Below are 27,824 nucleotides of genomic sequence, written 5' to 3'. Positions count from 1 at the left end.
GAAGGCTTTCAATTTCTCTCCATTGAGAGTAATGTAGGCTGTTGGTTTTGTATATATGCTCTTTATTATGTTGAGGAATTTTCCTTCAATTCCTATTTTATTGAGTGTTTTTATCAGGAATGGATGTTGGATTTTGTCAAATGCTTTTTCTAGCATGCTAAGTTTTAACTTGATAATTTTGTATGGCCCATGAATGATGTTATAAATTTTGGCAGAACAAAGGTTACCTACTCCTGCTGTATAGGGTGCCCGAAGAACAGCTGGTAAATTTGAACCACTGACCTTGTGATTCAAACTGATGGTGCAGTAGAGTGCTTATCTTACAGCACCACACCAGGACTCATGTATGTATGTTGTTGTTGTTGTTGTTGTTAAGAGCCGTCAAGTAGGTTCCGACCCATAGCAACTCTGTATAGGGTTTCGAGGAGCTACTGGTGAACTTGAACTGCCGACCTCGCAGTTCATGTATGCATAGTATAGTAATATGCACTTGTTGTCGTTAAGTACCGTTGAGTCGGTTCCGCCTCATAGCAACCCTAGTACTACTGTATTAGCCAACATAAGATAAACAAACATTTGCATGAGAGTGGAATACTCCTCCCATGCTACTCATTCAAATAAAACAACTCATTTTTTTTTCTGATAGTAAATATTATTGTTTTTAAGTGCTAATGAGTCAAATTACTGTGTTTTACTTTTTTATTTTCAGATTGCCATGCTCTTTATGCAACTGAAATAGAATTCACATGGTTTCTTTTTCCTCCCTGGAATTCTGTATTTACCTTGTTGCTGTTAAGTGCTATTGAGTCAGTTCTGACTCATAGCGACCCTATATAGGGTTTCCGAGGAGTGGCTGGTGAGCTTGAATATATGTGTTGTTTTTTTTTAATGAAAACTCTGTCTGCTCCCGTAAAGATTTAGAGTCTCTGAAATGCAAGAAGCAGTCCTACTTTGTCCTATGAGTTGGAGTCAACTATAGATGCAAGTGGGGTTTTGGGGATTTTGGTCTGTCTTTTATGATTCCACTAAGCAGTCTGTAAGGAGCTCTGGTAGCTTAGTGGTTACAAATTGGGCTACTAACCTCAAGGTCAGCAGTTCGAAACTACCAGCTGTTCCTTGGAAGTAAGATGAGGCTTTCTGCTCCAGTAAAGATTTTCCGCCTTGGAAACCCTATGCCAGGTTGCTTATGTGTCAGAACCGATTCCATGGCACACCACCACCAAGCAACAGTTTGTTCCATGGGAGAATAATGTGGCGTTCTTCTCTTGTAAAGTAAAAGGCTTTTTAGGATAAGCACTGTACTGCCAACTGTAAGGTCAGTGGTTCAAACCCAGCAGCTGTTCCTCGGAAGTCTTGCACAGGGTCGCTGTGAGTCAGAACTGACTTGATGGCACTTAACAACAACAACAACAAGAAATCTTATGGGACAGTTCTACTCAGTCATATAAAGTCACTATAAGTCGGAATGAACTTGAAGACCTTGGATTTGGTTTAAGCAGATGTCGGGATTTACTCCTCAGTTATGTGGGACTCATTTGCAGTTGGTCCATTGCCTAGAGGAACTGACATTTAGGCTCTTGATCCCCCAGTGAGTCTCCATGGCAGCAGTGGAACCGTTGGTCCTTTGCTCTGTCTTAACAGTAGGCAAAATAAACAAGAGGATTTCTACAGGTTATAAAATCCAAACTAAATATCCTGGAAAAGTCTTAATGACAAAGGTTTTGTGTCTAAGTATCAGAAAATTTCCCTTTTTAAATGGACATGCAGCAAAAAAATTGTCCTTTTATGTATATTCAGTTTCATTTTAACATGTTTATATTTGTATAACCACCACCACAGTTATGGCCCAGAACAGTCCTATTAGCACTAAAACCCCAACATACTTTTCTTTTGTTGTGTACCCTTTTCCCACTCTTAGCTCCTGGCATTCAAAAAGATCGATCTTTTTAAAAATTACCTATAAATGCAATCGTATTGTTTAACAGTTTAAGACTGCCACTTTTATTCAGTAGATCACCCCTGACATTCATCTGAATTGTTTTGTGTATCTGTAGTTCATTGTTTTTGTTGCTGAGGAGTATTCAGTTATAAGGATGCACTGTACTTTGTTTATCCGTTTAGTCACTGAAGGATTTTTGGATTGGTTTCAGTTTATGAATAGCGTTGCTGCAAAAGTGTATACAGACTTTTGTATGAACATGAGTTTTTGTTTCTCTTGGGTGAATACCTACAGCTGGGTCAATATAGTAAGTTTCTGTGTAACTTTATAGGAAATTTTATAAAGTGGTTGTACCATTGCATGCAGTGAATTATTTAAAATGGCTTTTCTAGCCGTAGTCTCTGTAACTCCCATCAAATGACATTTTCTTGATGATTCTAGGTAAGAGAAGGTAGGGAAGATGCTAATAGGGTTATATGATTCAGTTGTGATGAACAGGGTTCACTTGTGATTATAAAAACTTGGAACTTTAATGTGGGGATTGGGCAGTTTTGCCATCTTGTTGGGTATATATAAACTGAGCCACCTCAGAAGCAGAAAGGGGCATCTTATTACCATCATGAAAAGCATTTGGAGTGAAGTGCTTCATTTGGACTCTGAGATGCCTGCGTGTTGAACCTCTTCCATCCCGCAAATGGCTGTGATGTGAGAGCACACGAGACAGAGCACTGTGCTTCCCAGCCTTTGGGCAGGCGGATCTCTTGCAGAGTCCGGTGCCTCTAGGCACTTAATTAGAGGACTTAGGTTTACAGATCCACAGCGTTAAGAGCCTAATGCCTTTGAGCTGAGGCTTATAGTGGAGTGGAGTGCCCTTTGGACATTTATCAGCAGCACTAACAGAGCTCTGTAATATTGCTGGAGCACAACAGGGACCAAGGATGAGAGAGAGGCCTGCTGCAAGCATGGCTGGGAAGAGGCTGCCCTGACTGAAGACCTGTGTCTGACCCTGTTAAAGTCCAGAACCGTGAGTGTGGTCTGTGAGTTCTGTGTGGCCATTGCAGTGAATGATCAAAACCCAACTGTAAGTAGAGTGCTGTAGGAGAGATGGTTGATGTCACAACTGGTGAAATGGTTGGAGGGTGGAGCCATGGCTGATGTCTGTCTTATAAGAATTGGCCTTGGGCTGATGAGTTTGGTTCTCTGGGTAGGTCAGAGGAGATCAGACCTTTTTATTACCGTTTTGTACACTAATCAACAGTGTATGAGAGTTCCATTTCTTCTGCGTACTTACCAGTTCTTGGTATGATCAGTCTTTTAAATTTTGGTCCTTCTAATAGAGGAGGAGCAGCATCTGATACTGGTTTTAATTTGCATTTTCCTGATAACTAATGATAAAGTGAAGGGTCAGCGTAAAAGAGGAAGATCCTTGATGAGATGCATTGGTACAGTGGCTCATGCACAGCAGTGATTGTGAAGTTGGAGCAGGACCAGGGAGTGTTTCATAGGGTAGCTCAACAAAACAAGGTAAAAAATTATAACGAAATGGGCAGAGACTTGGAGTTAGAAAACCAAAAGGGAAGAACATCACACTTAGCATTTCTCAAGCTAAGGGAACTGAAGAAAAAATTCAAGCTTCAACTTGCAATACTGCAAGATTCTAAGGGGGGCTACAGAGGCAAGAAGTGACTGGCTTACAAGCTTTCAAGAGGGAGCCTAGATCCAGAGGGCACGGAGGAAGGTAGAATCTCCACTGAGTAGTATCCAACCTGTTTGGGTGGGGCTGATGAAAGGAGATGGGGATAAGACTCTTGTGGTTAAATAGTGAATTATTGCTATCAGGACTGACTTTGAGGGGTGGCAATGTAAAGGTAGATGATTTGTAGCAAAAGGAGGAAAGTGGTTGACTCTACAGTTCAGGAGCAGAGGTCCCTGGAAACTTCAAGGGAGAAGAGCGGATAGCGGGACCCTATCCAGAGAAACAGTGATGCCAGAAATGGAGGCAGAGACGATGACGTGGAGAGATGGAGTGGCTGAGGACTCTAGACCCAGAGAGGGAGAGGGGCTGTGTGCTGACCACGGGGGGCAGGCTTGTAGGGTATACCCTTTGGTTGTTTGATGATTCATGGAGGAGATTGTAATCATGTCAATGAAATCATATACGATAGGATGAATGTAAAACAAGTGTTCTCCCATGTAAACTATGATGTAATTCACAATAAAAACATAAAAGGAATAGCCAATATTTAGCCATTTCAGGAGGTAGTATATGACCAAGAGGCAATGATACTGAAGGAAGAAGCCCAAGTTTCATTGAAGGCATTGGCAAAGAAGAAGGCACTGGGAATTGATGAAATACGAATTGAAATCCTTCAGCAAACTGATGCAGGACTAGAGGCACTCACTCATCTATGCCAAGAAATTTTGAAGACAGTTACTTGGCCAGCTGACTGGAAGAGATCCATATTTATGCCTGTTCCAAAGAGAGGTGACGCAACAAAATGCAGAAATCATTAGGCAATACCACTGATGCCGCATGCAAGTGAAATTTTGCTAAACATAATACAAAAATGGCTGCAATCATACATTGACAGAGAACTTCCAGAGGGTTCAAGCCAGATTCAGAAGAGGACATGGAACAAGGGATATCATTGCTGACGTCAGATGGATTTTGATTGAACTCAAAGAATACCAGAAAGATGTCTAACTATGGTTTATTGACTACGCAAAAGCTTTCAGTTGTGTGGATCATGACAAGCTATGGGCAGCGCTGTGGAGATTGAGTATTCCAGCACATAATTGTGCTCATGAGGAGCCTGTACATAGATCAAGAGGCTTTTGTTCGAACAGAATAAGGGAGCACTAAATGGTTTAAAATTAGGAGAAGTGTGTGCTGGGATTGTATTCTTTCACCATACTCATTCAGTCTATACGATGAGCACATAATCCGAGAAGCTGTGTTATATAAAGAAAACCATGGCATCAGGATTGAAGGAAGACTCATTTACAACCTGTGATATGCAGATGATGCAACCTTGCTTGCTGAAAACGAAAAGGACTTAAAATATTTACTGATGAACATCAAAGACCATAGCCTTCAGTGTGAGTTGCACGTCAATGTGAAGAAAACAGAAATCCTCACCACTGAACCAATAAACAACATCCATATAAACGGAGAAAAAATTGAAGCTGTCAGTGACTTCATTTTGCTCTGATCAATCATCAGTGCTCATGGAAGCAGTAGTCAAGAAATCAATATATTGCACTTCACAAATATGCTGCACCAGACCTCTTTAAAGTGTTCTACAGCAAAGATGTCAATTTGAGGACTAAGATGCACTTGACCCAAGCCGTGGTATTTTCAATAACTTCATATGTATGGAAAAGTTGGACAGAGAATAAGGAAGATCATAGAAGAATTGATGCATTTCAGTTATGGTGTTGGAGGAGAGTGGAGTCCCGTGGATTGCCAAAAGAACAAACCAATCTGTGTTGGAAGAAGTACAGCCAGAATGCTTGTTGGAAGTAAGGATGGCTAGACTTTGTCTCTCACACTTGTATAGACAGGAGGGACCAGTGCCTCTTGATTTATGTACAGTAGCGTAGTGGTTACGAATCGGGCTGCAAACCTAAAGGTCAGCAGTTCGAAACTACCAGCTGTTCCGCGGGAGAAAGATGAAGCTTTCTACTCCCGTAAGGATTTACACCCTCGGAAACCCTGTACAGGGTCACTATGGGTCGGAACTGACTCGACAGCACGTAACAACAACAAAGTGGAAAGTTGGCGAAAAAGAGGAAGAACCCCAACAAGATGGATTGGCACAGTGGCCGCAGCAGTGAACTCAGATGTAGCAACGATTGTGAATTTGGTACAGGACTGGGTACTGTTGTATATAGAGTCACTGTGGGTCAGTATTAACTCGATGGGACCTAACAACAACAAGCGTCATTTGGTTAGAGTAGTGTTGGCCAGCTTTCTCCATTGTGAAGTTACTGCTTTTCTCTTTCTATGTACTGTTTGGAAGTTGTCAAATCCACTACACCATGAGAGCAAAGTGTATCCTTTGGACCCAGGATTCCTATGCTGGAGACTCCTAGACCCAGGAAACAGAGAGAGCTGTCTGAGGATGGCAGAGAAATGGCAGCAGCAGAAGTAGTAGCAGAACCAGGGGACCAGCTGGAGATGGTTCAGTGGACTTCCTAGCAAGAAAGATGAGGCAGGAGGTTTCTGGCAGAGTGGGGTGCCTGTAGGCCCTTATTGGTACAGCTAATGGAGTCCTGGTGTGGCGCTATGGGTTCATGCACCAGACTGCAAAGCTGTTTGAACTGCAAGGTTGGTAGTTCAAGCTCACCAGCTGTTCCTTGGAACCCCACACAGGGTCGCTATGAGTCAGAACTGACTCTATGGCACTTAACAACAACAAGGAGCTTTATAACACTTGTCTGAGAAGGACAGAGTCCAGTCTGGTCCAAGGGACCCAAAAGGCCTAGAGCCTAGAGATTAGGAATTAGGGAGAGGGCTGCCTGCAGGCACAGCTGAGGAGAGGCTATCCTGACTGAACAACTGTACCCTGAGTCTTTTGTAACCTTACTTCCTTAGTAAGTCCCATTGTCTTGAGTACTGTCTGTGAGTTCTTTGTGGCCATTGTAATAAATGATCAAACCCAATAGAGATGTAGAGTGTGCCAAGGGAGGGAGGGATGGCTGGTATCAAAACTGGCAAAAAAAAAAAAAAAAAAGGTTGGAGAGATGAGGTGTATCTGACTTCCACATCAGAGGAATCTACCTTGGGCTTGTGCTGCTGATGCTCCCTCCTCCCCCTTAGGAAGTGAGACTAGATTGCCTGGTGTATTTTTATGTTAATAATATGCACATTCTACATTTGTTTGCCAACCTTGCCCTTTTCCCCCATTAGATATTTTCCACTAGAGCACTATGCTAATTTTTTCATATAATGTGTGGGAAAAGGTTGACATAGTACACTTACACAAATCCCTCCTGGTGGAAGGTGCAGTTGGCCAAAAAACCTTAGAACATATACTGTTTGCCTAAGAATACAGTAATTCTGTTTCAGTTTTTAAAACTTTGTAAAGGTTTGTGTTATGACCAGTGTATTAGTCTTCTACTGCTGCTGTAACAAATTTCCACACACTTAGTAGCTTTAAACAACACATGTGTATTGTCTCCTAGTTCTGTAGGTTTGAAGTTGGTGTGCTAAAATCAAGGTGTCTCTAGGACTGCATTCTTTTCTGGATGCTAGTGGAGAATCATTCCCTTGCCTTTTCCAGCTTCTTTCAGAGGCTTCCTCTTTTCTTACCTTATTGCCCCTTCTAGTGATGACCTCACTACCTGCATCATGTTTGAAAAAACTTCTTTAAAAAAAGAGAGAGAGGTCTTATCTTTTCATTTAGACCTTTTACATTTTATGTTCTTATTGATATATTACCAATTTTTTGTTTGTTGCCTCTATATTTTGTTTCTGTTTTTTCTTTCCTGCCATCTTTTAGGCTATTTGATTTTTTTTTTTTTTTTAAATATTCCCTTTTAATGTATTGGTTAATAAATTAAATAACTACCTTATTGTAGGTTTTGTTATTATTGTTGTTTTAATGTTGCTCTAGGAGTCCTGGTATGGTGCTATGGGCTAATGAGTCAGACTGCAAAGTTGTTTGAACTGCAGGGTCACTGGTTCAAGCTCACCAGCTGTTCCCTTGGAAACCCTATACAGGTTTGCTATGGGTCGGAATCGCCTGGATGGCACTTAACAACAACAACAAGGGTTTATAAGAATTTAGCTTTTTACAGTCTTCTTAGAGTCAATATTTTAGTACTTAAAGTAACACATCGAAACCTTACCAACATCTAAGTCCCTTTTCCCTTCCTTTTATATTGTAGTTATATACCGCAGTGTATTATATAGCTGTATTACGAGATTTGCATGTAAAGTATCATATCACACAATGTTAAACTTTTTGCTTTCAAATGTCAAACATATATAAAGAACTCAAGAAGATAAGAATGGAATATTCTATTTACTCAGCTACATATTTAACACTTCTGTTGCTTTTTTTATGTGCCTGAAGTTAAAGGTTATCCTCCTAGTATCATTTCCCATTTTTGTACTTCCTGTAGCGATCATTTCAAAGTAGTTCTGCTGTCAACACATCCTCCCAAGTTTTCTTTCATCTGAGAATATCTTAACTTTATCTTCATCCCCGAAGGATATACAATTCTAGTTTGAGAGTTATTTTCTTTCAGCGCTTTAAAAACATTCCATTTCCCTCTGGCCTCCATAGTTTCTAAAGGTAAATAAATAGTCATTCATTTGAATTCTTTTTCCTCTATGAGTAATGTGTTATTCTGATTGCTTTCAATTTTTTTTCTTTGTTCTCAGTTTCCTGAAGTTTTGGTTAGAATGTGTTGGGGTTTGGATTTCATTGTATTTTTTCTGTTTGAGGATTTGCTGTGCTTATTAAATTTATAAGTTTATATCTTTAACAAAATCTGGAAAATAAGTTTTAAATTTATTTTTATCTACACCACATTCTTTCTTTGCTTCTGCCGGGATTCTGGTGACAAAGATTAGACTTGAGGCACTCTCCTTTTTTATTGTTTTCTCCTGTCTTTTTATCTTTGTTGGTCATACTGGATAATTTCTACTCATCAGAGTTCTGATGTGGCACTGTAGGATAAGCACTTGACTGCTTACCACAAGATCAGCAGTTCAAGCCCACCAGCCACTCCTCAGAAACCCTCTACAGACAGGGTCACTGTGAGTCAGAACTGACTCCACGGCACTTAACAACAAGTGAGTTCACTTAACAACAACCAAGTTCACTTGCTCTTTCTTTTGTCATTGCTGTCCCACCTTGGAGCTCATCCAGTGAGCTTTATTTAGTTACTGATTTTTTTAATTTCCAAAGTTACCTTTGGTTCTTCTTTGTATATTGTATAAGTTTTCTGAGTTTTCCTAACTTACCATTCGTTTCAATAATTTTTGCTATTGTTGAAGCATTTTATACTATTTGCTTTCATAGTTTTGTCATTTAATTCCAGCATTACTGTTTTCTTGGTGTTGGCATCTGTTGATGATCATTCTCTGCCTAGTAGTTTGGGAATGTATTCTGGATACTTTGAACTTGTTATTGGACTTTGGGTCTGTAAATATTGATGTATTTGTTTAACAAGCTGTTGACCCAAATAGGTTCCGATTTCAAGTCCAGTTCAATTGTCAAAACGTTGCAGTGCAATTTGAATCGGTAGCACACGTGTGCCCCCCAGTGGCTAGTCTGGAATTTGGGTGATGGTCTACCGCAAATTCCATTCTCAAAGTTGATAGGCTTGTGGATCCGATTGACAAATAAGCCACTCAGGAGGTAACCCAGGAGTTCATAGCCAACTTGAGAAAGTTGTTCATTAAAGCTTCCTAGATATCGCCTTTGCTAGCTCTGACCAGAAAGTTGGGACTTGCTTTAATCGGTTTTTAACGTGCACTCCCTGCTACTGTGCCTGTATCTGGGGCCAAGACCAGAAGAGAAATAAAAACAAACTAACAAAAAGACCCCACTGAAATCCACTGCTTACTCAATTCTGACAGAGTAGAACTGCTCCCTCCACAGGGTTTCTGAGATTAAATCTTACAGGGCAGATAGCCTCATCTTTCTCCTGTTGAGGGGCTAGTAGGTTTGAACTGTTGTCCTTGTGGTTAGCTTAGCCCAGTCCACCACCAGGCATTTGCCACAACCTCTTGGAAACATGGGTTGTCTCATAAGAGAGGACGTTTTCCCTCCCTTCACTGCCACTGCTGCCACAGCTGCTACAAAGAAGAAAGAGGGAAAACAAGAAGAAAAACAGGGGCCTTGCATACTTGTTCTGAGTGTTAGGAGAGCCCTTCCCCACTTCTCAAGCCAGAACTAGGGGTCACTTGCTCTGTAAATGCTGACGTCCACTTCTAAATTCGGGCTGTGTTGAGTTCAGGCTGGAGGATACTAGAAGGGGAAACTAAACTCATTCCTGCTTCAGTGGTACTTCTCGTTTTTATTTTCTTACGCAGTCGGCCTGCTGCTGTTGGCTTTCAGAGTTTCAAGTAGCTGATCCAGTCATTCTCTCCAGATTTCATAGCCCTAGTCTCTTGAAGAAAGACCCATTGGAGTGTGCTTACTCCATCTTATCCTGAACCGGACTTAAAGATTTTTCATTTGTTTCTCTAGGAATTTGACAAGAAACTGAAGTTTTGATTCAAGTATATTTTGAGAGTGTGAAACCAGAGATGTACTAAAGTTTAGATTCTGTCATTTGATTAAGGTAAGATTGCTTAATAAAATTTAATTATACTATTCTTATTCGTTTTCAAACTTAGATTTTAATGTGCCTCATTATTAACATATTTTAGTTGTCCAGTCTAACCTGAAATTCTGACCTCAGAAAATGTTTTCATGGTTTCCTCACCATTTAAATACTTAATGTTCCACATAACAATTTCCAGATGCCTAGAAAGTCTATAAAGTTTTTGCTGTGCTTCTGTCAGGATTCTTTGCCTGAAGAAAAATGCCTGAATTTTAAACATCCCGTACAAATGAGGACTTCCAAGCAATATTGAGTAAAGGAATTTCTACGTTTTAGGAAACAAAATTTAAATTTTCATAAAAATATCCTATTACCAGCCAAGTAATTTTAGCAATATAGATTAGATTTGGAAATCTTCATCCTGTAAAGAACTATTTGATTTGAAAAACAGCCTCTTTTATGTTAGGTGAAACGTGAGGTATGTGAGGCATCTTTGTTTTATTGTGTTCTTCTAAGGTGAATTTAATATTTGGTTATTTTTTCCAAATTTCTTTTAAAAAGGAGGGAACCTAGACATCTGTCTAAAAGAAAACACTTGGCATCTTTTTATGGCATAATACCAAGCTGCAGATTAGATTGATTTTCATAATGGCAACAATGAGAAAAAGTTTCGAGAACTTTCCTTACCGGTTGTGTTTTATCATTTTCCATTTGAAAAGTTTTTATTTCTGAATATTTCTTACTGTGTTGGTAAAAGTGCCCTTTTTAAACAGGAAGAGTGGTGGGGGTGAATGTGCCGTGGAGTTGGTTCCAGCTCCTAGCAACCCTGTATAGAGTTTCTGAGACTGTAAATCTTTATGGGAGCAGAAAGCCTCATCTTTCTCCTGAGGAGTGGCTGCTAGATTTGAACTTCTGATCTTGTGGTTAACAGCCAAACTCTTCACCCACTCCATTACCAGAGTCCATACATAAGTGGTCATTTCTAAAGTGCTCATACGTTTGTTTTTTAGTAACAAACTGGCATTGACTTTAACCATCCTTTTAAGTCTTGAGGAACTGTAATTAAAAGGAGAAGTATGCAGATTTTATATGTGAAATACAGATCATCACCGTGCCATTCAGTTCGTATTCACTGCATGAATGTGATTGTTGTATTTAAGTGATATATGGGTGGTACCTTTGAAACCGCCAACCTTGTGGTTCAAAGCTATATTGCAGTGGAATGCTTATTCTATAGCACCTTGGTTCTCACTCCTAAAGTCTGGCAACCACTAATCTGATTTTCATCCCTTTTGTGCTTTTTTTTGTCTTTTTCAGAATAAAAGAAATCATACAATATATATAGCCTTTGGGGTCTGGTTTCTTTCACTTAGTAAAATACATGTAAGCTTTGTCTGTATATACATAAATCATAGTTTGCTCCTTTTTGTTGCTGAGTTGTTGTTAAGTGCCGTCGAGTCGGTTCCGACCCATAGCGACCCTGTACAGGGTTTCCGAGGGTGTAAATCTTTACAGGAGTAGAAAGCCTCATCTTTCTCCCTCAGAGCGGCTCGTAGTTTCGAACCGCTGACCTTAATGTTCGCAGCCCGATTTGTAACCACTACGCTACCAGAGCTCCTTTTTGTTGTTGAGTAGTGTTCTATTTTATGTACTACAATTTGTTAATCCATTTACTTGTTAGAAAATCTGGGTGGCTTCCAGTTTGAGCAATTATAACGATACTATAAACATTTACATAAAGTCTGTGTATGTGTGTGAACATAAACTTTTGTTTCACATGTATAAACACCTAGGAATGGATTTACTGGTGAAGGTACAAATGAGGAAAAGAAAATTACTAGAATGATCCCTGTGGTCCTGGGTTGGAGTTAGAGATATTGAAATGATGGTTTTTGGATTTTTCTCCTCTTTTTGTAATGTATATACAGAAAGGTGCTCTCATAGCGTAGTGGTTACAAATAGGGCTGCGAACCTTCGAAACTACCAGCTGTTCCGTGGGAGAAAGATGAGGCTTTATACTCCCGTAAAGATTTACAGCCTTGGAAACCCTGTTCAGGGTCGCTATGGGTCGGAACCGACTCCACGGCACTTAACAACAACAATACAGATAGATGCAGATACACAATTTATTACAGTGGTTAAGCACTTGACTGCTAACCAAAAGGTCAGTGGTTCAAATATACCAGTGACTTTGGGAGAAAAAACCCTGCCAACCTGCTCTCCTGAAGATTTCAGCCTAGGAACCCCTATGGGCAATTCTGTGTCCTCTCTGTGCCCTGGTACCAACATCAACAACAACAACAATGTATAAGTAGTGCTCCCCACTGTACTTTCGGTTTGTTTCCCTATTGCCTCCACGGCAGTGGGAAATGACTCATGGTGTTGCATACCTCATATACATTTGTGAAGGTGTAGTTGTTCCCTTTTATTTCTCTCTCTCTCTCTCTCTCTTTTTTACTTTATGACCAACTGGGTAGATAAGAGGTTGTTTTTTATTTTTTTAATTATTTAAAATAAAGATACACAATCTCATATGTGTTTTTTGTTGTTGTTGTTGGTCATGGGACAGTGCATGTATAGTTTTATAGAACCGAGTATTTGAATATTCTTGTGATGGTTTCATTGTTGTCTGAAGGAATCTCTTCAAAGACTACAACTATGGCTGAAAAGACATGTGAGATTCCCAAGTATAATAAGCATTGCTAGTACTGAAGGGTGACCTTAGGGTGACAGAACTCATGTAGAACGAAGACATCTTTGCATCATAGGTGAGATCTTTTCCCTTTGACTGTCAAACCAGCCAACCTGATACTTGGAATGACTCAACGTCTGCACCCTTCTGTTTATTCTTGTAACTACACATTAATAGCAGGTGAAATTGAGTAGAAATGGGTGTTTTTAAACCTGGGCCACTTTACCTAAACATTTAAACTGACCAGCAGCTGAAAACTATGAGGAGTTTTTCCGTGGACTTTTTAAAGCCCCCTCGTATATTGAATTAATAAAAATATGTAAAATGTTCATCACCCATGTCCTTGCATTTGAAAGACTATTTCTAAGTAATTTATAATTCAACAGCGAATTGAATTCTTAGCTTACCTTTAGCTTTATCAGAATAGAATCAAGACAGTCCATTTTAGTGACTGATCTTATAGTATCTGAGCGTGTTTTCCTTTTGGTAAATGCCTGTGTATTTAATCTGTTAAAGTATGTGCAGGGACACCTGGTTGTTTAAATAGATCTTTCTGTTTGTTTATTGTACAAAGCATTTTTAAGAATTTACACATAAAATATATACTTAAATTGGGAAAATATAGTGTGTGCCTTAAGAATAGTGTTCCTATCCCATCCTTTGGGTCATGTGACTGATTTCATCAATAAAGCTTCCAGTTATCAAAGTGAGTTGTCCCCTAGTAGGAGAAAGGCACCTAAGCAGCATTTAATTTACATATTCAGATCCTGAAAACAGTGTTAATATTAGAAGTGACTGCAAGTGGGCAGGGGCCTTGTCTGCTCTAGAATGACAACATGGTTTTTAATTGTCCTGTGTGATCGTGTGATTATGTCATCAATTCATTTAATGGCTAAACACAGGGTAGTCATGATGATGATACTTTTCAAACTAAAATCAGCCAGTTTTAAATTGGCCAAAGGCAGGCCTTACTTTGCTGTCTCTTGTAGTCACTGAATGAACTTGTATTGTAGAGGGGATAAAAGGGGATATAAAGAAGACAGCTAGGTTGTGAAGAAAAAAAATAAATGCTGAATATATATATATATATGATGATTTTTTTTTTTTCCTCCTTCCCTTTAGGGAAGAAGGAGGGTCGTTTTTCTCAAGCTCTTGTGTGTAGTTGCAGCCTGTTACTGTTGTGTGCTGTGGGGTCAATTCCAAGCAGAGTAGAACTGCCTTAGGATGTCCTAGGCTGGGATTTTTATAAAGGAGCAGGTCAGGTCTGTTTTCCTATGGAGCTACTGGGTGAGGTGAACTGCCAATCTTTTTGGTTTGCAGCAGAGTGCTTAAAAACTGAGTGATTAGGGCTCCTGATAGCAGCCTACTGCCTTATTTATAGGAGCCCTCTGGTGGCAAAGCACTTAAGTAACTGGCTGCTAACTGAAAGGGTAGCAGTTCAAACTCACCCAGCAGTTCACCTTCGTAGGAGAAAGGCCTGAAGATCTGCCCCTGTAAAGACTGTCATCACTGCTCTTGACTCCTCTCCAATTCACAGCCACCCCGTACGCGGTTTCCTAGGAGTGACTGGAGAGTTTGAACCATCGACCTTCCGGTCCAAACCAACCTGCGGTCCAGTGTTTATCCTACAGCATCACACCAGGACAGCCTAGAGAGGGCAGTTCTCCTATGTCTCTCGGGGTTGCTGTGACTCAAAATCCGCTAGCCAGCACCTAACAACAATAACAACAGGAAGGTAGACTTTGTGACTTCGGTTAATACAGTTATAACCCAAAATTAGTAAGTAGTAACTGGAAAGCAGGACTCTTGGTGTGGTACTGTAGGATAAGCAGGAGACTGGTAACCGCAAGGTCAGCTGTTCAAACCCCCCAGCTGCTCCTTGGAGACCCTATACAGGGTCATTAGGAGTTAGAACTAACTCAGTGGCACTTAACAACAGCTAAGTCACAACTGACTCAATGACACTTACCAGTAAGAGTGTATGTGTGACAACTGGCAGTGTTGAAACCAGCATTTCTGAAATTGGGGAATGAGCGGAAAGTGGGGTTTCACTTCTTTTGAGTTAGCTGTTCTTTGATAACTCCAAGTCAGACACTTTGTTATCCATTGAAATCCTCAACAATTAGTCTACCAGCTGTCAAATTTTCTGCACTTTACAAAGAAACCAAACTTATCCAAAGCCACACAGCCAGTAGTAGTAGCGAGATCCCAGGTCTCCTGACCTAAAATTTAGTTCATGCTCCATCCACTATGCCATTCTGCTTCTTTGAAGATTAGAAAGTAATGAAAGTTCTAGAAAATGCCTCTCAACTGTTAAACGTCTGGGAGGGAAATGCTAGGAGGGTGGTACTGTGGTTAAAGCACTTGGCTGCTAACCAAAAGGTTGGCGGTTTGAACCCACAAACCACTCTGCAGGAGAAAACTGAGTCAGTGTGCTTCCCTAGCGATATGTAGTCATGGAAACCCTGTGGGGCAGTTCAACTCTGGCCTGTAGGGTTGCTAGGAGTCTGAATCAACTTGATGGCGGTGGGTTTGGGTTAGGGTTTGGGCCCAGGGTGGTTACTGTGTAGGAACAGGAGGGGGCCATGTGACCAGGCCTTGGTGTGAAACAGTGAGGACCATTGGGGCTAGAGAGTGAGCCCATGAGGGGAGAAGTGGTGGTGGTGGAGGGAGCAGAAATAAGGAAGAGTCTTCAATGTTGGAGTTTGGGATTTGTTGCGGAAGTAACAGGAAATCTTCGGACGTTTGAAAGCAGGAGCAGTGAGTCGTGATTCTGGTTAGGAGGACCCTTCTGAGAAAGCCTGGGGCCAGAACCGTGCAGATAATGTGTGTGCGCCAGGACATCTGTGAGACCAGCTGAATGAATGTTCGTGCCCGCTTTCCTGAAGGACACAGACTCTCCCACAGCATTGCTTTCAACATGGGGGTCCATTGAAACCACCTGGGGGCTTTAAAACTTCACTGAAGCCAAGGCCACCCCAACAGAAATCACATAGAATCTCTGATGGCAAAGTTACAGAAGTCCTGATAATGCAGTGGCTTAAGGGTTTAGCTGCTAACCTGAAGGCTGGGGTTTGCAGCCTACAGCAGCTCCAAGGGAGAAAGATGAGGCTGTTTGCTTACAGCCTCTCAAACTCTAAGGGAGCAATTCAACCCTGTGTTATAGGGTCACTATGTGCTGAAATCAACTCAAGGCAATGGCTTTGGTTTGGTGTGGAGGAAAAGTAGTAATTAGACAAAGCTGAGATTATCGCAGTTTTACATAGTGGTTTCCTCAACTTTAATGGGCTTCACTTTTGAAAGAACTAAAATGTACATTGGGAAGTATGATTATTCCAGAACACTTAATTGTGCTCGTGAGGAACCCATACATAGTCCAAGAGCTAGTTGTTGGAACAGAACAAAGGAACACCAAAATGGCTTAAAATTAGAAAAGGTGTGTGCCAGCATTGTATTCTTTCACCATTCTTATTCAACCTGTATGCTGAACAAATCATCCATGAATCTGGATTATATGAATAAAATTGTGCCATCTCACTAACCACTACCAGATGTTCCGCGGGAGAAAGATGAGGCTTTCTGCTCCTCTAAAGATTTATAGCCTCAGAAACCCTGTACAGGGTCGCTATGAGTCGGAACTGATTCCACGGCACATAACAACAAATATACAGATGATAACAATCATGCTTGCTGAAAGCAAAGAAGACTTAAAATACTTACTGATAAAAATCAAAGACCACAGCCTTCCATATGGGTTGCATCTCAACGTAAAGAAAACAAAAATCCTCATCAAACAACATCCATATAAATGGAGAAAAAAGATGCAAGTTGTCAAAGACCATTTTGCTTGGATGAACCATCAACTCTCATGGAAGCAGCAGTCAAGAAATCAAATGATATATTGCACTGTGCAAATCTGCTGCACAAGACCTCTTTAAAGTGCTCAAGAACAAAGATGTCAGTTTGAGGACTAAGGTGCACCTGACCCAAGCCATGGTGTTTTCAACAACCTCATATGCATGTGAAAGTTGGACAGTGAATGAAGAAGACCATAGAATAATTGATGCATGTGAATTACAGTGTTGGAAGAGAATACTGAAAGTACCATGGACTGCTAAAAGAATAAACCAATCAATGTTGAAAGAAGTACAGCCAGAGTGCTTGTTGAAAGCCAGGATGGCCAAACTTCCCCTCTCATACTTTAGACATATTATCAGGAGGGACTGGTCACTGAAGAAGGACATCATGTTTGGTATAGTGGAGGGTCAGAAAAAAAAGAGGAAGACCCCCCCCCCCCCCCCCCCCAGCAAGGTGGATTGGCACAGTAGCAGCAGCCATGGTCTCACACTTAGCATCGATTGTGAGGTTGGCCCAGGACTGGCCCAGGATTGTTTTGTTCTGTTGTGTATAGGGTCACTATGAGTCAGTACCAACTCCATGGCACCTAACAACAACAACAGAATATACATGGACTCCTGGTGTGGTGCTGTAGGATTAGCTCTGGGCTGCAAATGACAAGGTTGGCTTAACACACCTTGTATTTGATCTGGCCTCTAAACATTACAAGGAAAACACATTCCCAGATGGAATTATAATTACAGGTGATAGGATTTGTAACCCATAGTTAGGGGGACACAATTTAATCTGTAACGCTCCACAAGAAAGACTAACTAACATAGTCCTGCTGCTTTACATTTATATCAGGAAAGAAACCCCCTGAATGGAGAAACTGTGTAAATGGATTGTAAACCCGCTGCCATTGAGTCCAGTTGGACGCAAAACAACCCCAATAGATAGGGGTGGGCCTTTTTTCTGCCAAAATTTATAGCATCATTCATGGGCTGTACAAAATCATCAACTTAAAAATTAGCCTGCTGGATTTTGTCAAGCATTTAATTAAATCACCCCTTGGGAACCCTAAACAGGGTCGCTATGACTTGGAACCAACTCAGTGGCACTTAACAACAACAGATGTGATGTCTGGAACTGTGGCTGCCTTGGCAGGACCAGACCAAATTATTTCTAGGACCTTATTTGTCCCGAGGGCCAGACGTTCCCCACACCTGTTATAGGACAAAGCAGAATTAGTCCATAGGGTTTCGAAGTCTGTAATCTTTATAGAAACACATTGCCTCGTCTTTCACTCATAGAGGGGCTGGTGGGTTGAAATCGTAGAAATTTCAGTTAGCAGACTAGCACTTAACCACTGTGCCACCAGGGTGCCTCCTTACTGGTTTTTAGCCTATCCCACAGTACTTATGACAGTACTAGTTTGATTTTTCTTCTGTGTTTTTGTTGTTGTTAGCTGTCATTGAGTAGGCACCGACTCATGGCAATCCTATACACAACAGAGTAAAACATTCTCCAGTCCCACGTCAGCCTCACAATTGTTGATAAGCCTGAACCTATTGTGCCAATCCATCTCTTTTTCGCTGAACCTCCACTTTACCAAACATGACATCCTTCTCCAGGGACTGGTCCCTCCTGATAAGATGTCTGAAGTATGACAAATGATGTCTGGCCATCCTGGCTTTCAAGGAGCATTCTGGCTGACTTCTTCCAACACAGATTGGTTTGTTCTTTTAGCAGTCCATGGTACTTGTAATCTTCTCTTCCAACACCATAACTCAAGCGCATCAATTCTTCTACAATCTTCCTTATTCATTGTCCAACTTTCACATGTATATAAGGTTATTGAAAATACCATGGCTTGGGTGAGGTGCACCTTAGTCCTCAAACCGACGTCTTTGCTCTTGAACAGTTTAAAAAGATCTTGTGCAGATTTGCACCGCGCAGTATGTCATTTAATTTCTTGACTGCTGCTTCCTTGGGTGTTGATGGTTGGTCCGAGCAAACTGAAGTCTTTGACAACATCTCCATTTATATGGATGTTGTTTGATGGTCCAGTGGTGAGGATTTTTGTTTACTTTCCATTGAGATGCAACTCATATGGAAGGCTGTGGTCTTTGATCTCCATCAGTTTAAGATTTTAAATCCTCTTTGCTTGCAGCAAGCAAGATTGTATCATCTGCATATCACAGGTTATCAATAAACCTTCTAATCCTGATATTTTTCCTCATGTAATCTTTACTTCTGTACAATGGTCTAATTACTCTTTGAATACATCTGAATAAATCCCTATGAAAATAAGTCAACCTTTAACTTTTATTTTTGCTAAAATAAAGTCTGTTATTTTTGCCCCTAAGGAGAAATAGCAAATTTCTGAAATAAAAAGGATCCCAAGCTCTACAGCAATGAGGGACATTTAGAAAACCATATATCATTTATAAAAAAATTTAAAAGATCTTTAAGACGATTTGCAGAATAAGATGAAAATATGCATTTAACTCATTACTCTGTTTTCCTGACAAATGAGCCCGTGTGTACACAACGGATGTCCGTTTAGTGACTTGCTCAGAGTCACATACACCCACACCACATAGAACTCATCTTTGATTTCCAAGGCTGTTTCTCAACGTACCTAGCTGCCTTTGGTGATCTATCTGCAACACCAGAAGAAGTAAGCAAGTAAATAAATAGGCAGACTCAGGTAATGCCTTTATACCATCCCATTTAATACAGCAATCTGTTTTATCCTGGAGTATTATAAAAGAAAAACTGAATTATTGAACTTTTTCTTTACCAAATGTCAATAATACTTGGGCCATTTTAAGTAAAATGTCTAGAGCATGACTGGTAATGTGTACTGAAATAATTTTTCATAAAATTTCATCACACTTAACATATTATTTATAGAGATCAATATAAAAAATTTAAGACACTGGACATAAATAATAACTAATGATTTGATCTATACATAAATTTATTTAAGTGTACAATAAGTCCAGTAAAAGAATGAACATGTTAAGAACAACTCTTACAGCTGAAAACAGTTCCGCATATAATATTTAATAATGACAGCATAACATTACTACCAGGTAAAACATCATTATGATAAAGCTGGTTTAATCACTCTGCAAATGGAATTTATCGATCTATCATAAAATGAGTTTATTGACAAAACAGTTTAAAACATAATTTGCAGTTACACATCAGTTTACTTCACAAATACACTAAGTATCACTTCTAAGAGTTTAATTAAAATTACACTATGAAATAGTTACTGTAAATATGTATTTTTGAGATGAATGCTTTTATGGCTAAAAGTAATGCTGTTATTAGGTGCTGTTGATTTGGTTCTGACTCAGAACAACTATTGTGTACATCTGACACCTGTTACTACCTTTGAACCTCCTGTCGCAACCACTGTGTCATTCCATTTCATCGAGGGTCTTAATTGTGCTGACTTTCTACTTTTCTAAGCATGATGTCGTTCTCCCGGGACTGGTCCCTTCTGATAACATGTCCAGATCCATGAGACTAAGTCTCACTGTCCTTACTTCTAAGGGACATGCTGGTTGTACGTCTTCCAAACAGATTTATTCAATCTTCTGGAAGTCCGGGATATAGTCAGTATTCTTGGCCAACACTATAATTCAGTGCATCAGTTTTTCATCAGTCTTCCCTATGTATATTGTCCAGTCTCTATAACTTCATGACTTGGGTGATCTTCATTAATCATCTTCATTAATAAGTGTTTCAAGTCTTCTTCATTTCTAGCAAGGAAGGTTGTGTCATCTTCATATTGCAGATTGTTAATGAGTCTTCCTCCAATCTTGATGTCGCATTTTTCTTCTTACAGTTTAGCTGTAGAATATCAGTATTGAGGCATTTTAGGGTAGTTACTCATTTTCTGTGTGGCGTTGTGGGCTAATGTGCCAGACTGTAGAGCTGTTTGAATTGCGATGTTGGTGGTTCAAGCTCACCAGCTACTCCTTGGAACTCTATACAGGGTTGCTATGGGTCAGAACTGACTCGATGGCACTTAACAACAACTCATTTTCTTGGAAAGGCTGAAGGACTGTTTTCTGGCTTAGAATTTAATAAGTCATCTTAAGGGGTTGTAGCTCCTTTTAGAAAAGTATGTTCAAAGTGGGCATATTTAATTTTGGGGTGCCTTGTAACCTCCAGAAATTTTAGGTCTAAAGTATATGAAAAACATGCAAAAGATTTTATATGATCCCCAAATGTCCTGGTGTGGTGCTGCAAGGATAATGCATTGGACAGATAGGTCAGTTTGAACTACAAGGTCAGCAGTTCAAACCCACCAGCCACTCCAGGGTCACAATGAATCAGAACCAACTTGACGGTACTAAACAACAACAAACCGTATTGAAACCAAATTCATATGACCTTTCCTTACTTACTTCTTATGACTGAAGTGAAGACAAGAAAAATCAGTTTCATTGACTTTATGGTAGTTGTTAGTTTACAAATAAAACTCACGTATTTCATCTTTGCATTCAGCCTATGTAAGCTTACAAAAAGAATACTTGAGAAGAATTTCGTTTTCTCCCTCCCTACCACAGCCTCGGAAACCCGGTACAGGGTCGCTATGGGTCGGAACCGACTCGACGGCACCTAACAACAACAACAACCACAGGTAGTAGTGAGGGGCAGATAGATAGCATTTGTATCATGCTGTCAAATTCAGTTATGTTAAACTTGTTTGTTCATGTACTCTGCTTCCCAGTGATAGAATTTTACCATTAACCAAAAAAACCCCACCTTTGCCTTTATTACAAGTGTGTTTTACAGAGAGTGATAAGAAGCTTGGTTTATGACCTTGGTTTCTATTGAGTTATTTAGCAGCAATAGTCGCTTTATGGGGGCCTGACTAGAGAAGGGAAGATTTGTCTCATCTTAATCATTTATTTCATAATCACTGTTGGCCATATTTTGAAACCTACATCTTATGAGATGTGTACTTTTAAAAATAATATGAAGCAGTGTGTGGCTCCGCTTTAGTCAGGGTTGTTGCCAGGAAGAAAAGATCTATATGTATGTGTGTTACACATAAGAATGTGTGTATATATGAATTCTACATGATGCACACAAACACACACACACATATATATGAAGAAAAGGATTTTGATTTGGCAATAAAAAACACAATAAAATTTTCTCTTGCCAAATATTTTCCATTAAAGTCTCACCTTTTTCAATAATCCCAGTGCTAAAAGCTTAGACTATTTATATAAATGTCACCAAAAATGTAGTTTCTGTCCTTAGAAAATGTTTAGAAATGCACTTTGGGAGACATTTCACTTCTATTTCAGTCCCTTAGTTAGGTAAATGGAACTTCTATATTGCAATTTGAATTCCCCTCAAATTTAAAAATCAAAAGAAAATATCTTTAGCATGCAGTAAGGCCTTTGTTGTTGTTAAGTGCCATTGAGTCGATCCCGACCCATAGCGACTCTGTATAGGGTTTCTGAGGAGCAGCTGAGTTAAATTAAAGTTCTTACAGTGAGAAAGTTAAGTCAATGTGGTAAACTTCCTATTTGTTTAACAAATGGTACATTTGAGAACTCTTAGCTTAGATTTTATTAATTCACCTTCATTGCTGGTAAAATTTATATTCCTTGCCAATGTATCATTCTCCAGAAAGACAGTTCTTATTTGCTGATGATCGCTGTTCCCATCACCTTTTATGAAACAATCAAAATTATAGAGCCTAAACGATGATGTTCTTTTCAGGAGGACTTGGCCTTTTTTTTTTTCCTTCAGACTACATATTTGAGAAATGTTAACATATGATAAATGTTTGATTGATTGATCTAATATAAATAGATGAAGGTTACTCTTATTGACTTAAAGAGACAAATTCATCTACAAATGTTTTCCTTTGTCTACTGTGAGTGCCTACTATGTACTAGACACTGATAGAAATACTCATTTCATATGACAACTGCCGGGACAGGGAGGGATACTCACTAGCTGGATAGATGATGTTAAGTGCCATTCATAGCGACCATGTGTAGGGGTTCCAAGGAGCGGTTGGTGGCTTTGAACCACCAGGACAGGTGTTACTTAGGGTGAAATGAAAGGCAGTACACAATATGGGGGGAAATCAGCACAGCATGACTGAGGCAAAAGAAGGGATTGAGAGAGACACAAGAATGAAGGACAGTGCCAGTAAATCCTTATTCAGTCTGCATGCTGAGCTAATAATCCAAGAAACTGGATTAGATGAAGAAGAATGTGGCATCAGGATTAGAGGAAGACTTATTAATAGCCAGTGGTATGCAGATGACACAACCTTGCTTGCTGGAAGCAAAGAGTATTTAAAATACTTATTGATAAGAGGAAAGACTACAACCTTCAGTATGGATTGCACCTCAATGTAAAGAATACAGAAATCCTCACAACTGGATCAATAAATAACATCATGATAAACTGAGAAAAGATCGAAATTGTTAAAGATTTCATTTTGCTTATATTCACAATCAGCACTCATGGAATCAACAGTCAAGAGATCAATAGATGTATTAGGCAAGTTTCCTGTGAAAGACCTCTTTTAAAGGGTTAAAGAGCAAAGTGCCCATGACCCAACCCACCTCATCTACCTGTGAAAATTAGCCAGTGAATTGGGAAGAGAACTTTGTTAGGGAAGAGTTGTGAAAGTACCATGGAGTGTCAGAAGAACAAACAGATCTGTCTTGAAAGAAGTGCAGCCACAATGTTCCTTAGAAGCAAAGATGGAGAGACTCAGTGTCTCATACTTCAGACATGTTATCAGAAGAGCCAAGTCCTTGGAGAAGGACATCATGCTTGGTAAAGTAGAGAGTCAGTGAAACAGAGGAAGACCCCCAATGAGATGGATTGACACACTGGCAGTTACAGTAGGCTCAAACATAGCAATTGTAAGAATGGCACAGGAGTGGGCAGTATTTCATGCATAAGGATGTTCTGAGTCAGAACAACAGTAAATGTTATAACGTATACAATTCTGTAACAACAGTAATAATAATTTCTGAGTGTACACTTTGTTGTTGTTAAGTGTTGTCGAGTCAGTTCCGACCCATAGCAACCTGTATAGGGTTTCCAAGGAGCAGCTGGTGAGCTCGACCCACCAACCTTGCAGTTCAAATGACTTTGCAGTCTGGTACATTAACCCCCACAGCACCACACCAGGACTCCAGAGTATATACATGGGTAAATATATATGCTAAATAGGTAAGGGAAGTTGTATGGGAGTGTAACAGGTATGCATACATAGGTGTGGCTGTAGATACTTCTGTATACTCATGTACAGGTATGTGCCATTTAATGTCCATTCAAACAGTGTCCAACTGCATATACATCTGTGGTCCCATAAGATGATCATAGAGTTCAGAAATTCTGATCAGAGAACAGGACATAGCAGATACGCCTTGCTAAGTAAAGAGATCTCTCTCCACTAACTCTCTGGGTCCCATGTCCACCCCAGCCCTGGGCAGGAAAGTGTTCTGACACTCATTCTGTCCTACTGAGCTTTCCTCAGGCCGGGGCCATTCAGATGCCACCAGAGACTGAGGCTGCTGCCTCCCCACTGGGCCTGGATGCTTCGTACATGTTGTCTCGGCCCAAGACCAAGGCTCCTCCAACAGTAATGAAATGACTGCCACCGCTGAGTGGTCTGCAATGTGGCAGTGAAAAGAGGAGGAACAGGAAAGGTGGCTGGGTGGAGGAGGGGTGGCTGGACTGGACTAAATTAAAGCCATTTAGGTTGAGCAGAGAAGACAGGCAGGGAGGAAGAAATGGGGAGAGTAAGCAAGCAGGCTAGGAGCTTCCAGCTGGATGGTGAGTGCATGCTGGAGTGGGCAGACAGGAATGGTGCAGGCAGAACCAAGGCTTTTGTGCAGGTTTCGGCACAGGTCCCAGGCCTCCCCGATGATAGTCCGTCACACCTCTCTCCTGTGCATATATAATATATATATGGTGTATACACAACATCCAAATCACATAACATCCTAGTTCACAGAATATAGTATGGACTTAAATGATACATATTTGTATAATAGAGCACATAGTGAGTAGAGTTCATTCAGAATTGAATTACTGGACTGGAAGGCTAAGGACCATGGTGATGGCTGTGTGCTCTCAACTCATAGTGGCCTTGTATAGTGTTTCTGAGGCGGAAATCTTTATGGAAGCAGAAAGCTTCATCTTCCTCCAAAGAGCAACTAGTAGATTCAAACTGCTAACGTGCTTATTTAGCAACTCAGCTTGTAATCCAGTATGCAATCAGGGCACCTATACTACTCTGTGGTAAACAATTTCACTTTTATTGTAGGGTAAGCACTGGACCGGGAGGTCAGTTTGAACTACAAGGTCGGCAATTCAAACGCACCAGCCGCTCCTCGGAAACCCTATGTTGTTGTTGTTGTTGTTGTTGTTGTTGTTGTTGTTGTTGTTGTTGTTGTTAAGTGCCGTCTAGTCGGTTCCAACCCATAGCGACCCTGTAAACCTTTACGGGAGCAGAAAGCTTCATCTTTCTCCCATGGAGCAGCTGGTAGTTTCCAACTGCTGACCTTGAGGTTCGCAGCCCGATTCATAACCACTATGTTACCACAGATCCCTATACAGGGTCACTATTGAGTTGGATCCAACGAACGACACTTAACGACAACAACAGGTCAATTAGCAAAACGTAGTTCATAAGTATAATTTTCTATATCTGGGTTTTTTAAAAAAACTTGCAAATGGCTTACTTCATTGTACTCTTTCCAACTGGAGCAAAGGAGAATGAAGAAAGCCTGAAGACTTGAGGAAGCAATTGTTGTTGTTGTTGTTGTTAGGTGCCTTCGAGTTGGTACCGTCTCATAGTGACCTTATGTACAACAGAACGAAACACTGCCCGATCCTGGGCCAACCTCACTATTGTTACCATGCTTGAGCCTGTTGATGCTGCCACTTTGCCAATCCTTCTCCCTGGGGGTCTTCCTCTTTTTCTCTGACCCTCCACCTTACCAAACATGATATCTTTCTTAATTAATTAATCCTAATTAGTGACCTACATGAACCAGCCTCCTCTAGCCTGAGACCAGAAGAACTAGATGTGCCTAGCTACCAGCTACTGTGACCAAGACACCAGTAGAAGGTCCCTGTTAGAATAGGTAAAAAACGTCAAACAAAATTTAAATTCATGAAGAAAAAAAGATCAAACTTATTGGTCTGAAAGAGACTAGAGAAACTCCTGAGACCATCAGGCTAAGCCTACCTTCTCATTTAAAGACACTCCAGAGGCCTCCTTTCAACCAGTTAATAGACAGGCCCATAAAAAAAGCAATAACGCCCAGGGAAAATGTAATTGCTCCTTAAAACAATCTGCTATATGAGACCTAGAGGGCAATGTTTGCCCAAAGTCAATGTCAAGGCAGGAAAAGGACAGAGAAACTGGACAAATGCCAACAGGAAACCCAGGGAGGAAGATGGGAGAGTGCTGACACATTGTGGGAGTTGTAGCCAATGTCATGGAACAATCTGTACATGAACTATTGGTCGGAAAACTCATTTACTATATAAGCTTTCACCTAAAGCACAATAAAATGTTGGGGGGAAATGTAGTACCTTATAAAATAGAAGGTATGGTCTCAGTTTTGCAGATGAAAAAACAGATTCAGAAACATTGTCTAACTTGCCCAAGGTCGTCCAGCTCACCAGGATTCAAATTTAGGTTTTTCAGACTCAAAAATTCAGGTTTTTCCCAAAGTATAACATTTCCCTTTGCTTATTTGACTTATTTAGTTTGTTATTTTTTGTAGCACTTACTACTTTCTTTTAAAAATTATAAAAATACATTTACTCCAGACCGATTTTGCCAGCTGTTTTTAAAAAACTATATACCTTAGACTTACTGATACAATTTTTATGTAAAATCAATGGGCCCCTTTTGAAGTGTAGTTTGATGAGCTTTATGCAACCACTACCACAACAATCAAGATCTAGAACATTGACAATTCCATCTCCCAGAAGTCCCTCAGGCTCCTTATAGTCAACCACATCCTGTCTCTACTGACCTATAGTCTATTCCTAAAGTTCTACCTTTTCCAGAATGTGGTGTAAATAGAACCACACAGTAGCCTTTGCTCTCTGGTTCTTTCACTTCGGAATATGCTTCTAAGATCCATCCATGTTGTTACAGGTAGTCTAATTCCTTTCATTGCGAAGTTGTCTTTCATTGTAAGTTTCACAATGTATTCATCCATTCATCAGATGATGGATATTTGGATTGTTTCCAGCTTGTCATTATGATGAATAAATTGCAGCAAATGTTTGTGTTCATGACTTGTTTAATTTTAGAATTTTAGAGTTAGTGTCTATTTTCCTGAGTGACATGGCTTTCTCAGAAATGACTAGTTCCTAGGTCTCTTCCGGTTTCTATCAGGTCCAATTCCAACTCCATAACCCTCTAGAACAGAGTAGTACTCTAGCCTCATAGGGTTTCCATGACTGTATCTTTATGGAGGGAGCACAATGGCTTCATAGGCTAAGCACTGGACTGTGAGCCAAAAGATCAGCGGTTCAAGCCTACCAGCTGCTCCATGGGAGAAGGATGAAACTTTCTGCTTCCCTAAAGATGTACAAGCCTCAAAAATCCTATACAAAGCCACTATGACTCAGAACCTACTCAGTGCCACTTAACAACAACAAAACCACCATTTTTATAGAGGCAGACTGCCACAGCTTCCTGTTACAGAGTAGCTAGTTCACTATACAACAATAAGATACCTCATTTGCGGTATTCAGTCCTCTGTTAAAAATTGGGAATGAAGGAGCTTGGCTGCTTTCAAATATTGGTGGGTAATCTGTGACGTTTGAGACATGTTTTTTTTAAAAAACTTCAAATCACTGTAGTAGTAGGAAGATGCTATGAAATGAAGTCTAACGGAACTATAGTGTCACTGGTTTCCATTCCAACTGTTGTTGTTGTTGTTGTCAGGTGCCATCGAGTCGGAACCGACTCATAGCGACCCTATGCACAGCAGAACGAAACAATGTTCGATCCTGGGCCAACCTCACTAC

At 40.2% G+C, this 27,824-nt stretch overlaps 1 protein-coding gene across 1 annotated transcript in view; it reads left to right on the top strand.

Moving 5' to 3' along the window:
* The window catches only part of GLCE (glucuronic acid epimerase), a 142,740-nt gene that overhangs the window by 65,086 nt on the left and 49,830 nt on the right, over window positions 1-27,824 (top strand). Inside the window, exon 2 of the mRNA XM_006866551.1 lies at window positions 10,147-10,240. The gene's annotated coding sequence lies outside the window, so the exon portion shown is untranslated. The remainder of the gene's footprint in view (window positions 1-10,146; window positions 10,241-27,824) is intronic.

The sequence above is a fragment of the Chrysochloris asiatica genome, unplaced genomic scaffold (genome assembly GCF_000296735.1).
Source record: "Chrysochloris asiatica unplaced genomic scaffold, ChrAsi1.0 scaffold00092, whole genome shotgun sequence".
NCBI classification, from domain to species: Eukaryota; Metazoa; Chordata; class Mammalia; order Afrosoricida; family Chrysochloridae; genus Chrysochloris; species Chrysochloris asiatica.
This window is presented reverse-complemented; position numbering and strand designations above follow the sequence as displayed.